Here is a 12,759-nt window from a genome sequence, read left to right on the forward strand (position 1 = left end):
ACATTTTATTTGTCAATTATACTTCAATAAAGCTAGAAAAATGCATTGACTATGTGTGGTGGGATACAATTTTTTTTTTTTTTTGAGATGGAGTTTCACTCTTGTAACCCAGGCTGGAGTGCAATGGCGCGATCTCGCCGCAACCTCCGCCTCTTGGGTTCAGGCAATTCTCCTGCCTCAACCTCCTGAGCAGCTGGGATTACAGGCACGCGTCACCATGCCCAGCTAATGTTTTGTATTTTTAGTAGAGACGGGGTTTCACCATGTTGACCAGGATGGTCTCGATCTCTTGATCTCGTGATCCACCTGCCTCGGCCTCCCAAAGTGCTGGGATTACAGGCTTGAGCCACCGCGCCTGGCAGGATACAATTTTTTGAGACATGTAACCACATTCCTTTCTTTGTGTAGGTTATCACCGTCTCCTCAATTCATCCTCCTTATCTCCATCACCAACTCTATTCAAGGTGCTGCCTTTTACTTTTCCCTTATTTTATTTATCTTTTGAGATAGAGTCTTGCTCTGCTGCCCAGGGTGGAGTGCAGTGGCATGATCTCAGCTCACTGCAACTTCTGCCTCCGGGGGTTCAAGCAATTCTTCTGCTTCAGCCTCCCAAATAGCTGGGATTACAGGTGAGTACAACCATGCCTGGCTAAGTTTTGTATTTTTAGTAGAGATGGGGTTTCACTAAAACCCCATCTTTTAGTAGAGATGGGGTTTCATGTTGGCCAGGCTGGTCTTGAACTCCTGAGTTGAGGCTGAGACAGGAGAATTGCTTGAGCCAGGGAGGCAAAGGTTGCAGTGAGCTGAGACTGTGCCCTTGCACTCCAGCCTGGATGACAGAGGAAGGCTCTGTCTCAAAAAGAGTCAAAAAACAAAACTTAGCCAGGTGTGGTGGTGGGCGACTGTAATCCCAGCTACCTGGGGGAAAGCGGTTGCTGAGGCAGGAGAATTGCTTGAACCCAGGAGGCAGAGGTTGCAGTGAGCCGAGATCCCACCGTTACAGTCCAGCCTGGACAACAGAGCAAAAACTCCATCTCAAAAAAGCAGAAAGTAAAAGAAAAACAAAAGAAAAGTAAGGCCAGGGGTGGAAGCTCACACCTGTTAATCTCGGCACTTTGGGAGGCTGAGACTGGCGGATCACCTGAGGCCAGGAGTTTGAGATCAGCCTGACCAACACGGCGACGCCCTGTCTCTACTAAAAATACAACAATTAGCTGGACGTGGTGGTGCACCTGTGATCCCAGCTACAAGGGAGGCTGAGGCATGAGAATTGCTTGAACCCAGGAGGTGGAGGTTGCAGTGAGCCGAGAAAAGACCAAGGAGAAGTAATGAGATAGAGACCTTCGTAGTACATGGAGGGACAAGCCTTGCTTTCTGGACAGGGTCACCAGAAACAAAGCTGAAGCTTGGTGATTTCTTTACCCCAAGGAAGAACAGCCTGATTCCCACACTCTTAGATGTGGCGCAGATCTCATGAGACTTGAGGAAAAAAAACAAAACAAAAACAAAAAAAAAAAACCCACATAAATAAATAAATAAATAAATGTGGCACAGAGGGGAAGAGAGAGAGCTTCGGGGCCTGAGGGGTCCTACTGTCAGTATGAGAGAAACAGCAGGAACCACTGGCCTGGGCTGATGCCCAAAGGCCAGATGTCCACCTCCAACATCTTTATACTAGAAAAGCCTGCAGAGCTTAGGTTTAATGTTGTCAGGGAGAACCATGGGGTAGACTCCAGAAAGCAGAGATTAAGTTTCTGAGCCTTGGGCAGAAGGGGAATTCCAGCTTGAACTGAAGCTGGTTTTTTGTTTTGTTTGTTTTTGTTTTTGTTTATTTCTTCTTAACGCCACCAGCCTGCTGAAGCTGGGTTTTTGCCCATACAAGTCATATTTCACAAAGAAAGTTAATTGAGCTTTGGCAACAAACTGTCAGTCACACAGACACGGTCTCTGGCCTCTAGGGTTAAGAGTCTTGTTTGTGAGAGTTTAAAGAAGGAATTCCTACTGTTAAAGAATAAAAAATAGGCCGGGCGCGGTGGCTCACGCCTGTAATCCCAGCACTTTGGGAGGCCGAGGCGGGTGGATCACGAGGTCAAGAGATCGAGACCATCCTGGTCAACATGATGAAACCCCGTCTCTACTAAAAATACAAAAAATTAGCTGGGCATGGTGGTGCGTGCCTGTAATCCCAGCTACTCAGGAGGCTGAGGCAGGAGAATTGCCTGAACCCAGGAGGCGGAGGTTGCGGTGAGCCGAGGTCGCGCCATTGCACTCCAGCCTGGGTAACATGAGTGAAACTCCATCTCAAAAAAAACAAACAAAAAACAAAAAAAAAAAAAAGAGCCAAACTCCGTCTCAAAAAAAAAAAAAAATAAAAAAAAAGAGTCTTGTTTGGAGGCTGAGCGCGGTGGCTCACACCTGTAATCCGAGCACTTTGGGAGGCCAAGGACGGACGGTGGATCACAAGGTCAGGAGTTCGAGACCCGCCTGGCCAATATGGTGAAACCCCATCTCTACTAAAAACACAAAAAAATTGGCCAGATGTGGTGGTGCCTGCCTGTAATCCCAGCTACTTGGGAGGCTGAGGCAAAAGAATCATTTGAATCTGGGAGGTGGAGGTTGCAGTGAGCCAAAATCATGCCATTGCACTCCAGCCGGGGTGACAGAGCAAGACTCTGTCTCAAAAAAAAAAAGGCTTGTTTGGGGGACCAATATTGAACCAACTGGCCATGCACCATGCACCTTGCTGCTAAGTGGATGACTGGAGGGTGTATGTAAGGCTGTAGGATCACAGAGGTGAAGTATGCACTCTCCTAGGACGGACATCTTAGGGTTCACAGATTCAGAAGATGCTGATTTTGGGATGCTCACAGCAGTCATGAAACTCCTAGAGCTTGTCAATTAATTCACATGAGAATGACAGACCTTTCGGGGCTGGCTGCTGTCAACCCCCAGAAGGCTGCTTGCTGTAGACAGCGCAGAGCAGGGCAAGGTGCAGGGATGTTGTTCCATCCTTCCCCTCAGGCCCTGAAAGGGCTCAGACCTAGAGAACTGCCCCTGTGGCACCCTGATTCTCAATCTCTCCTCCGGTGACAAGTCCTTTACCCAAAGGGACTGAGCCCACAGTGCCCCTTTCTTAAAGATGATTCTTTTTTCCTCTGGGCTCCATGCAGGTCCCTTTCCTTCTCCACTTTTGTTACCAGCAATTTGCAGTTTCCTGGATTATCACTTTATAGTTTCCTGTATTCTCTGATAACTATGTTACTGGAAAGGGGTCCTGATGCAGACCCCAAGAGAGGATTCTTGAATCTCACACAAGAAAGAATTCAGGGCGAGTCAGTAGAGTAAGTGAAAGTGAGTTTATTGGGAAAGTAAAGGAATTAAAGAATGCCTACTCCACAGACAGAGCAGCCCTGAGGGAGGCTGGTTGCCCATTTTTATGGTTATTTCTTGATGACATGCTAAACAAGGGATAGATTAATTCATTCCTCCTTTCTTAGACCATATGTGGTAACTTCCTGACATTGTCATGGCATTTGTGAGAGTTGGCACAGCAAAGTGTCATGGTGCTGGTAGTGTACCAGTCAGGACACCCAGAGGTCACTCTTACCACCATCCTGGTTTTGGTGGGTTTTAGCCGGCTTCTTTACTGCAACTTGTTTTATCAGCAAGGTCTTTAAGACCTGTATCTTCCGTTGATCTATCTCATCCTGTGACTTCCAAGGCCTTAACCTTCTGGGAATGCAGCCCAGTAGATTTCAGCTTTATTTAACCCAGCTTTAATCAAGATGGAGTTGCTTTAGTTCAAACGCTCTGACAATTATGCCTTCTTAGTTACGTGCTTTCTGTTCTCTTGGTTAAGGTTTGTTTGTTTGTTTTTGAGACAGGTTCTCACTCTGTTGCGCAGGCTGAAGTGCAGTGGCGTGACATTGACTCACTGCAACCTCCGCCTCCCGGGTTCAAGCTGTTCTCATGCCTCAGCCTCTGAATAGCTGGGATTACAGGCACCTACCTCCACGCCTGGCTAATTTTTGCAGTTTTAGTAGAGACAAGGTTTCACCATGTTTGCTAGGCTGCTCTCAACTCAAACTCCTGGCCTCATATGATCCACTTGCTTTGGGCTCTCAAAGTGCTGGTATTACAGGCATGAGCCACCCTGCCCCGCCTTGGTTAAGCTTTGAAGGTGTCACAGGGTAAACTCCAGAACTGGGGTTCAGCCTGGGAGGCCCCATGGCCTCTTGGCTTCACAAGAAGGAATTCACAGTCTGGTCAACATGGTGAAATATTGCCTCTATAAAAATATAAAAATTAGCCGGTGTGGTGGCACATGCCTGTAATCCCAGCTACTCTGGAGGCTGAGGCAGGAGAATCACTTGAACACAGGAGATGGGGTTACAATGAGCCAAGCTCACACTACTGCATTCCGGCCTGGGTGACAGAGTGAGACTATCTTTAAAAAAAATAAATAAATAGCCAGACACAATGGCTCACGACTGTAATCCCAGCACTTTGGGAGGCTGAGACAGGTGGATCACGAGGTCAGGACTTCGAGACCAGCCTGACCAACATGGTGAAACCCCATCTCTACTAAAAATACAAAAATTAGCCTGGTGAGGTGGCCTGCCTATAATCTCAGCTACTCAAGAGAATTGCTTGAACCCGGAAATGCAGTGAGCCAAGATCACACCACTGCACTTCCAGCCTGGGCAACAGAGTGAGACTCCATCTAAAAAAAAAAAAACCAAAAAACAAAAACAAATAAATAAAAAACAAATAGGATGGGTACAGTGCCTCACACCTGTAATCCTAGCACTTTGGGAGGTGGAGGTAGGCAGATCATCTGAGGTCAGGAGCTCAAGACCAGCCTGGCTAACATGGTGAAACCCCGCCTTTCTACTCAAAATACAAAAAATTAGCTGGGCATGGTGGTGTGTGCCTGTAATCCCAGCTACTTGGGAGGCTCAGGCTGGAGAATCACTTGAACCCAGGAGGCAGAGTTTCGGTGAGTCAAGATCACGCCATTGCACTCCAGCTTGGGCAACAAGAGTGAAACTCCGACTTTAAAATAAATAAATAAATAAATAAATAAATAAATAAATAAAAAGGGAGGCTACTCCATAGGCAGAGCAGCCCTGAGGGCTGATGGGTGGCTGTTTTTATGGTTATTTATTGATCATTTGCTAAACAAGAAGTTTATTCTTCATGAGTTTTCCAGGAAAGTGACGGAATTCCTGGAACCTAGGGTTCCTCTTTCTTTCGGAGCATATAGGGTAACTTCTTGACGTTGCCATGGTGCTGGTAAATTGCCATTGCACCTGTGGGAGTTTCTTTTATCATGCTAATGTTTAGAATTAACATATGAAGAGCAGTGAGAATGACCAGAGGTCGCTTTCCTGGCCATCTTGGTTTGAGTGGGGTTTGAGCAGCTTCTTTATCAGCAGTGTCTTTGTGAGCTGTCTTATAAAGCCAGTCCTGACAAACTCTTATCTGAAAGGAAGCTCCTTCATTTCATCAGCAACACTCTTACATGTTATCTCTTTGGATGGGCAAGATTCCTACATTTTGGTTTCTCACTAATTCCAATCACAGTAACACTTCCTGACTAGGTCCCCAGGTTCTAGGAGTGCAGACCATCTGGAGAGGAGTATATAGCTTTGAAATCAGTGTCGACATGCAGGGTTTTGTTTATTTCATCCAGAAGGTAATTCTTTTTTTTTTTTTTTCTTTGAGACAGGGTCTCACTCTGTCACCTGGGTTGGAGTACAGCGGCGTGATGTAATCTCTTATCTCCCAGGCTCAAGTGATCTTCCCACCTCAGCCTCTCAAGCAGCTGAGACCAAAGGCTCATGTCACCACGTCTGGCTAATTTTTGTATTTTTAGTAAAGATGCAGTTTCACCATGTTGCTGGGGCTGGCCTTGAACTCCAGGGCTCAGGCGATCTGCCCTGCTCAGCCTCCCAAAGTGCTAGGATTACAGGGGTGAGCCACCATGCCCAGCTGGGACGATAATTCCTTATAATTTTTTTTTTTTTTTAATTTAAAAGTCATCATGGGCTGGATACGTTGGCTCACACCTGTAATCCCAGCACTTTGGGAGGCCAAGGTGAGCGGATCACTTGAGGGCAGGAGTTCAAGACAAGCCTGGCCAACATGGTGAAACCCCATCTCCATTACAAACACAAAACTTAACCAAGGGTGGTGGCATGAACCTATAATCCCAGTTATCTGGGGGGATGGTGCTGAGGCACCCAGCACCATCACTTGAACCCAGGAGGTGGAGGTTGCAGTAAGCTGAGATCACGCCACTGCACTCCAGCCTGGGTGATAGAGGAGACTCTGTCTCAATGACAACAACAACAACAACAAATAAAATGCAAAAATTTGTTGGGCATAGTGGTGCATGCCTGTAATCCCAGGTACTCAGAAGGCTGAGGCAGGAGAATTGCTTGAACCCTGGAGGTGGAGGTTGCAATGAGACAAGATTGTGCCACTGCACTATAGCCTGGGTGACAGAGTGAGACTCTGTCTCCAAAAAAAAAAAAAAAAAAGAAGAAAAAAAAGGCATCATGGCTGAGTGCAGTGGCTGACACCTACTGACACCTATAATACCAAAATTTTGGGAGGCCAAGATGGGAGGGTCACTTGAGCCCAGGAGTTTGAGAACAGCCTGAGCAGCCTAGCAAGATCCCTGTGTCTACAAAAACAAAAATTAAAAAAAATTAGCCAGGCATGGGCCAGGCGCTGTGGCTCATGCCAATAATCCCAGCACTTTGGGAGGTTGCGGCAGGTGGATCACAAGGTTAGGAGTTCGAGACCAGCTTGGCCAACATGGTAAAACCTCATCTCTACTTAAAAAAAAAAAAATACAAAAATTAGCCGGGCATGGTGATGTGCACCTGTAATCCCAGCTACTTGGGAGGCTGAGGCAGGAGAATTGCTTGAACCCGGGAGGCAGAGGTTGCAGTGAGCCAAGATCACGCCCCTGTACTCCAGCCTGGGTGAAAGAGGAAGACTCAGTCTAAAAAAAAAAAAAAAAAAATTAGCCAGGTGTGTTGGTTCAGGTGACTATAGTCCCAGCTACAGGTGGGAGGCTGAGGTAGGAGGATAGCTTGAGTGCAGGAGGTCGAGATTGTAGTGAATTGTGATCCTGCCACTGCACTCCAGCCTGGGTGACACTGTCTTAAAAAAGAAAGGAAAACAAAGAAGTAATCATGCCTGTTGAAAAAACTAAAAAGTGCATATATGCCTTTCTTTTTAAAAATAATTCTGTTAGGCCGGGCACGGTGGCTCACGCCTATAATCCCAGCACTTTGGGAGGCTGAGGCGGGTGGATCACAAGGTCAAGAGATCGAGACCGTCCTGGTCAACATGGTGAAACCCCGTCTCTACCAAAAATACAAAAATTAGCTGGGCATGGTGGTGCGCGCCTGTAGTCCCAGCTACTCGGGAGGCTGAGGCAGGAGAATTGCCTGAACCCAGGAGGCGGAGGTTGCGGTGAGCCGAGATCGCGCCATTGCACTCCAGCCTGGGTAACAAGAGCGAAACTCTGTCTCAAAAAAAAAAAAATAATAATATAATTCTGTTATGAAAAGGTAATAACAAGCTTAGCATAGAATTCAAAAGGTATGAAGACAAACTGCTGAAAAAGAAGTCTCTTCCTTTCTTTTCTCTAGCCAACCAGTTGCCCTAGCCAGGGTCAATCTCAGCTACCAGGTTGTTTAATGTGTGCGTCCTTCAAGAGGTATTCATCTTATACATTTACAAACATGCATGTTTGTTTTCTCTTCACATAAATTATAGAATACTATACATGCTATTCTGTTATTTGCTTTTCTCCTCCTCCGTTTAATGATAATCCCTAATACTTACATATACTTAGCATATGCCAGGCACTGGTCTAAGCAGTAACTTATTAGTAACTCATTGAACCCTCATAACAACCCTTTGGGGTAGATTATATTTGAGGAAACTCAGGCTAGGATTTGAACCCAGGCACACTAGCTCCAGATGCCACTATTTTTTTTTTTTGAGACAGAGTCTCATTCTATCACCCAGGCTGGAGTGCAATGGTGTAGTCTTGGCTCACTACAACCTCCGCTCACTACAACCTCTGCTTCCCAGGTTCAAGCGATTCTCCTGCCTCAGCCTCCTGAGTAGCTGAGACTACAGGTGTCCACCACCATGCCTAGATAATTTTTGTAGTTTAAGCAGAGATGGATTTTTGCCATGTTGGACAGGCTGGTCTCTAACTCCTTACCTCGTGATCCACCCACTTTGGCCTCTCAAAGTGCTGGGATTACGAGAGTGAGCCACCTCACCCAGCCTATCAGATGCCACTATTAATTAGTATAGAATGCCCTCATTCTCCACATCAGCTGCGTATAATTCCTTTGATGCACCATAGTTTAAACTAGTCCCTTATTGGTGGACATTTAAATTGTTTTTATTTTTTCCTGTAGAAAAGGTAATGCTATAATAAATATTCTTGTCATTTATCATTTTGTACATGGACAAGTATATTTGTACAAGAAATAATTGTATGAGAAATTTCTGTTTTTTAAAATAAAACAGGTTTTTTTTTTTTTGAGGCAGAGTCTTGCTTTATTGCCCAGGTTGAAGTGCAGTCACACAGTCACACGATCTCAGCTCACTGCAACCTCTGCCTCCCAGGTTCAGGTAATACCTTGTGCCTCACCCTCCCAAGTAGCTTGGACCATGGGTATGCGCCACCATGCCTGGCTAATTTTATTTTTTTTGAGGCGGAGTTTAGCTCTTGTCGCCCAGGCTGGAGTACAATGGCGCAATCTTGGCTCACCGCAACCTCCGCCCCCTGGGTTCAAGCGATTCTCCTGCCTCACTTAGGATTACAGGCGTGAGCCACCACGCCTAGCTAATTTTGTATTTTTTTAGTAGAGACAGGGTTGCTCCGTGTTGAGCAGGCTGGTCTTGAACTCCCAACCTCAGGTGATCCACCCACCTTGGCCTTCCAAAGTGCTGGAATTACAGGCATGAGCCACCATTCCCAGCCCTTTTTTTTTTTTTGTATTTTTAGCAGAGATGGGGGTTTTACTATGCTGGCCAGGCTGGTGTGAACCCCTGACCTCAGGTGATCTGCTGGCTTGGGCTTTCAAAGTGCTGAGATTACAGGCATGAGCCAGCACTCCTGGTCTTTTTTTGCAATTTTTTTTTCTTAGAGACGGGGTTTCTCCATGTTGGTCAGGCTGGTCTTGAACTCCTGCCCTCAGGTAATCCGCCCACCTCAGCCTCCCAAAGTGCTGGGATTACAGATATGAGCCACTGCACACAGCCTTTTTTTTTTTTTTTTTTTTTTAATTTTTTAAAAAAGAGATGAGGTCGCACTATGTTGCTCAGGCTGATCTCAAACTTTGGGCTCAAGTGATCCTCCTGCCTCTGCCTCCTTAAATGCTGAGATTATAAGTGTGAGCCACTATGCCATGCCTTGAATTGAAATTTATGTGCCAAAGCCTTGTGCTTTTTCAAATTTGATAGATAATGCTAAGCTATTAGTGGGTGACAATTTACACTCCTCTTAACAATGTAGGACATTGCCTGTTGCCCACATCCTTGTTAATGCCACATATTTTCAGACTCTGATATGTAACAGTCTATAAGTAAAATGTGGTATTTTGGCTGGGCACGGTGGCCTGTAATCCCAGCACTTTGGGAGCCCAAAGCGGGTGGATCACTTGAGGTCAGGAATTCGACATAGAGAAACCCTGTCTCTACTAAAAGTACAAAAATTAGCCTGGTGTGGGACAGGAGAATCGCTTGAACCCAGGAGGCAGAGGTTGCAATGAGCCAAGATCTCGCCACTGCACTGCAGCCTGGGTGACAGAGTGAGACTCTGTCTCAAAAAACAAACAAGTCAGGCGCGGTGGTTCACGCCTGTAATCCCAGCACTTTGGGAGGCTGAGGTGGGCGGATTACCTGAGGTCAGGAGATCCAGACCAGCCTGGCCAATATGGTGAAACCCCATCTTTAAACAAACAAACAAAAAACCAAAACAAAAAAAAACTCAACAGGCTATTTTATCAAAGCTTCAATTTGCATTTCTCTTATCATGGGTGAAGCTGAACATCTTTTCATATGTTTAGGAGTCATTTGCTTGGCCAGGCACGGTGGCTCAAGCCTGTAATCCCAGCACTGTGGGAAGCCGAGGCGGGTGGATCACAGGTCAAGAGATCGAGACCATCCTGGTCAACATGGTGAAACCCCATCTCTACTAAAAATATAAAAGATTAGCTGGGCATGGTGGCGCATGCCTGTAATCCCAGCGACTCAGGAGGCTGGGGCAGGAGAATTGCCTGAACCCAGGAGGTGGAGGTTGCGGTGAGCCGAGATCGCGCCATTGCACTCCAGCCTGGGTAATGAGTGAAACTCCGTCTCAAAAAAAAAAAAAAAAAAAGAGTCATTTGCTTTTACTGTCTGTTCATATCTTTTCTCTATTATTATTCTTGGTTGCTAGTTTTTTTATTGAGTGAGTTTTCCTTATTGATTTGGAGAAAGTATGTATTGAAGAAGCTAGCCCCTTGTCCATATACACAAGTGGTAAATCTTTCCCACTTTTTTGTTTGCATTTGAATTTATTTGTATTTTGATCATGTTGATGTTTTAATATTTTTGTGTAATTGTGATGGTTAATTTTAGATGCTGCCTTGACTGGATTGAGGAATACCTAGATAACTAGTAAAACATTGTTTCCAGATGTATCTGTGAGGAGGTTTCCTCACAGTCAGTTGACTGAGAAGGGAAGATTCACTCTCAGTGTGAGTGGGCTAGGGACCCAGTAAAACAAAAAAGGAGAGAAAATGATTTCCTCTTCCTCTTCACTACCCTGAACCCTTGAGCAGGGATATTTTCTTCCTCTTGCCCTTGGACATCAGAATTCCAGGCTTTCCAGACTTGGAATTCCAGGGCTTACAATCATCCCCTCACCCCAGTTGATCGCCCCCCGAAGTTGATGGTAGAATCATACCATCAACTCCACAGGCTTTTGAACTTGGACTGAACGGTAATACTGGCATCCTGAGGTCTCCAGATTGCAGATGGCCTGTTGTGTCTCCCATAATCACAGGAGCCAATTCTCCTAATTAATCCTCTCTCATATATTTGTATCTCTTAAGGTTCATGTCTATCTGGAGAACCCTGACTAACACAATAGTCTATTATTTTTTTGTAGAAAATTCTGTTTAAAAATACATGTACTGTCGGGTCCCGGCAGCGGCTGCAGAGCTCTCTTCTTCTGCGGCTCTCCGTGCCCTCTCCTTTTCGCTTCCGGAAACATGGCCTCTGGTGTGGCTGTCTCTGATGGAGTCATCAAGGTGTTCAATGACGTGAAGTTGCGTAAGTCTTCAACGCCAGAGGAGGTGAAGAAGCGTAATAAGAAGGCTGTGCTCTTCTGCCTGAGTGAAGACAAGAAGAACATCATCCTGGAGGAGGGCAAGGAGATCCTGGTGGGCGATGGGGGCCAAACTGTCGATGACCCCTATGCCACGTTTGTCAAGATGCTGCCAGATAAGGACTGCCGCTATACCCTTTATGATGCAAACTATGAGACCAAGGAGAGCAAGAAGGAGGACCTGGTGTTTATCTTCTGGGCTCCTGAGCCTGTGCCCCTTAAGAGCAAAATGATCTATGCCAGCTCCAAGGATGCCATCAAGAAGAAGCTGACAGGGATCAAGCATGAATTGCAAGCAAGCTGCTATGAGGAGGTCAAGGACCGCTGCACCCTGGCAGAGAAGCGGGGGGGCAGTGCCGTCATCTCCCTGGAGGGCAAGCCTTCGTGAGCCCCTTCTGGCTCCCTGCCTGGAGCATCTGGCAGCCCCACATCTGCCCTTGGGGGTTGAAGGCTGCCCCCTTCCTGCCAGACCGGAGGGGCTGGGGGGATCCCAGCAGGGGGAGGGCAATCCCTTTACCCCAGTTGCCAAACAGACCCCCCGCCCCCTGGATTTTCCTCCTCCCTCCATCCCTGACGGTCCTGGCCTTCCCAAACTGCTTTTGATCTTCTGATTCCTCTTGGGTTGAAGCAGACCAAATTCCCCTCAGGCCTCCCAGTTGTGGGGGGAACCTGTTTTTTTTTTTAAGAATATCCCCAATCCCCACTTGTTCCTCCCCTTCCCATGCTGCCAACTTCTAACTGCAATACTGACTCTGTGCTTGTCCGTTTAGTTCTGTGTATAAATGGAATGTTGTGGAGATGACCCCTCCCTGTGCCAGCTGGTTCCTCTCCCTTTTCCCCTGGTCACTGCTACTCATGGAAGCAGGACCACTAAGGGACCTTCGATTAAAAAAAAAGACAATAAAAAGACTCATTAATAAGAAAAAAGAAAAAAAAGACATGTAAGGCCGGGTGCAGTGGCTCACGCCTGTAATCCCAGCACTTTGGGAGGCCAAGGCGGGCAGATCGCCTGAGGTCAGGAGTACCAGACCAGCTTGACCAACATGGAGAAACCCTGTCTCTATTTAAAAAAAAAAATTTAAAAAAAGAGGGCCGGGCGTGGTGGCTCAAGCCTATAATCCCAGGACTTTGGGAGGCCGAGGCAGGTGGATCATGAGGTCAAGAGATCGAGACCATCCTGGTCAACATGGTGAAACCCCGTCTCTACTAAAAATACAAAAAATTAGCTGGGCATGGTGGCGCGTGCCTGTAATCCCAGCTAGTCAGGAGGCTGAGGCAGAAGAATTGCCTGAACCTAGGAGGCGGTTGCGGTGAGCCAAGATCATGCCATTCTACTCTAGCCT

General features: G+C 46.6%; 1 pseudogene across 1 annotated transcript; it reads left to right on the forward strand.

Moving 5' to 3' along the window:
* The first annotated feature begins 11,213 nt into the window (after positions 1–11,213).
* LOC116524693 lies at positions 11,214–12,352 on the forward strand (annotated as a pseudogene). The gene has a single exon (XR_004257443.1). The product of XR_004257443.1 is annotated as a cofilin-1 pseudogene (transcript).
* Positions 12,353–12,759: the final 407 nt, after the last annotated feature.

This window comes from Sapajus apella, unplaced genomic scaffold (assembly GCF_009761245.1).
Source record: "Sapajus apella isolate SASKATOON/1434 unplaced genomic scaffold, GSC_monkey_1.0 scaffold46, whole genome shotgun sequence".
In the NCBI taxonomy this organism is placed as follows: domain Eukaryota; kingdom Metazoa; phylum Chordata; class Mammalia; order Primates; family Cebidae; genus Sapajus; species Sapajus apella.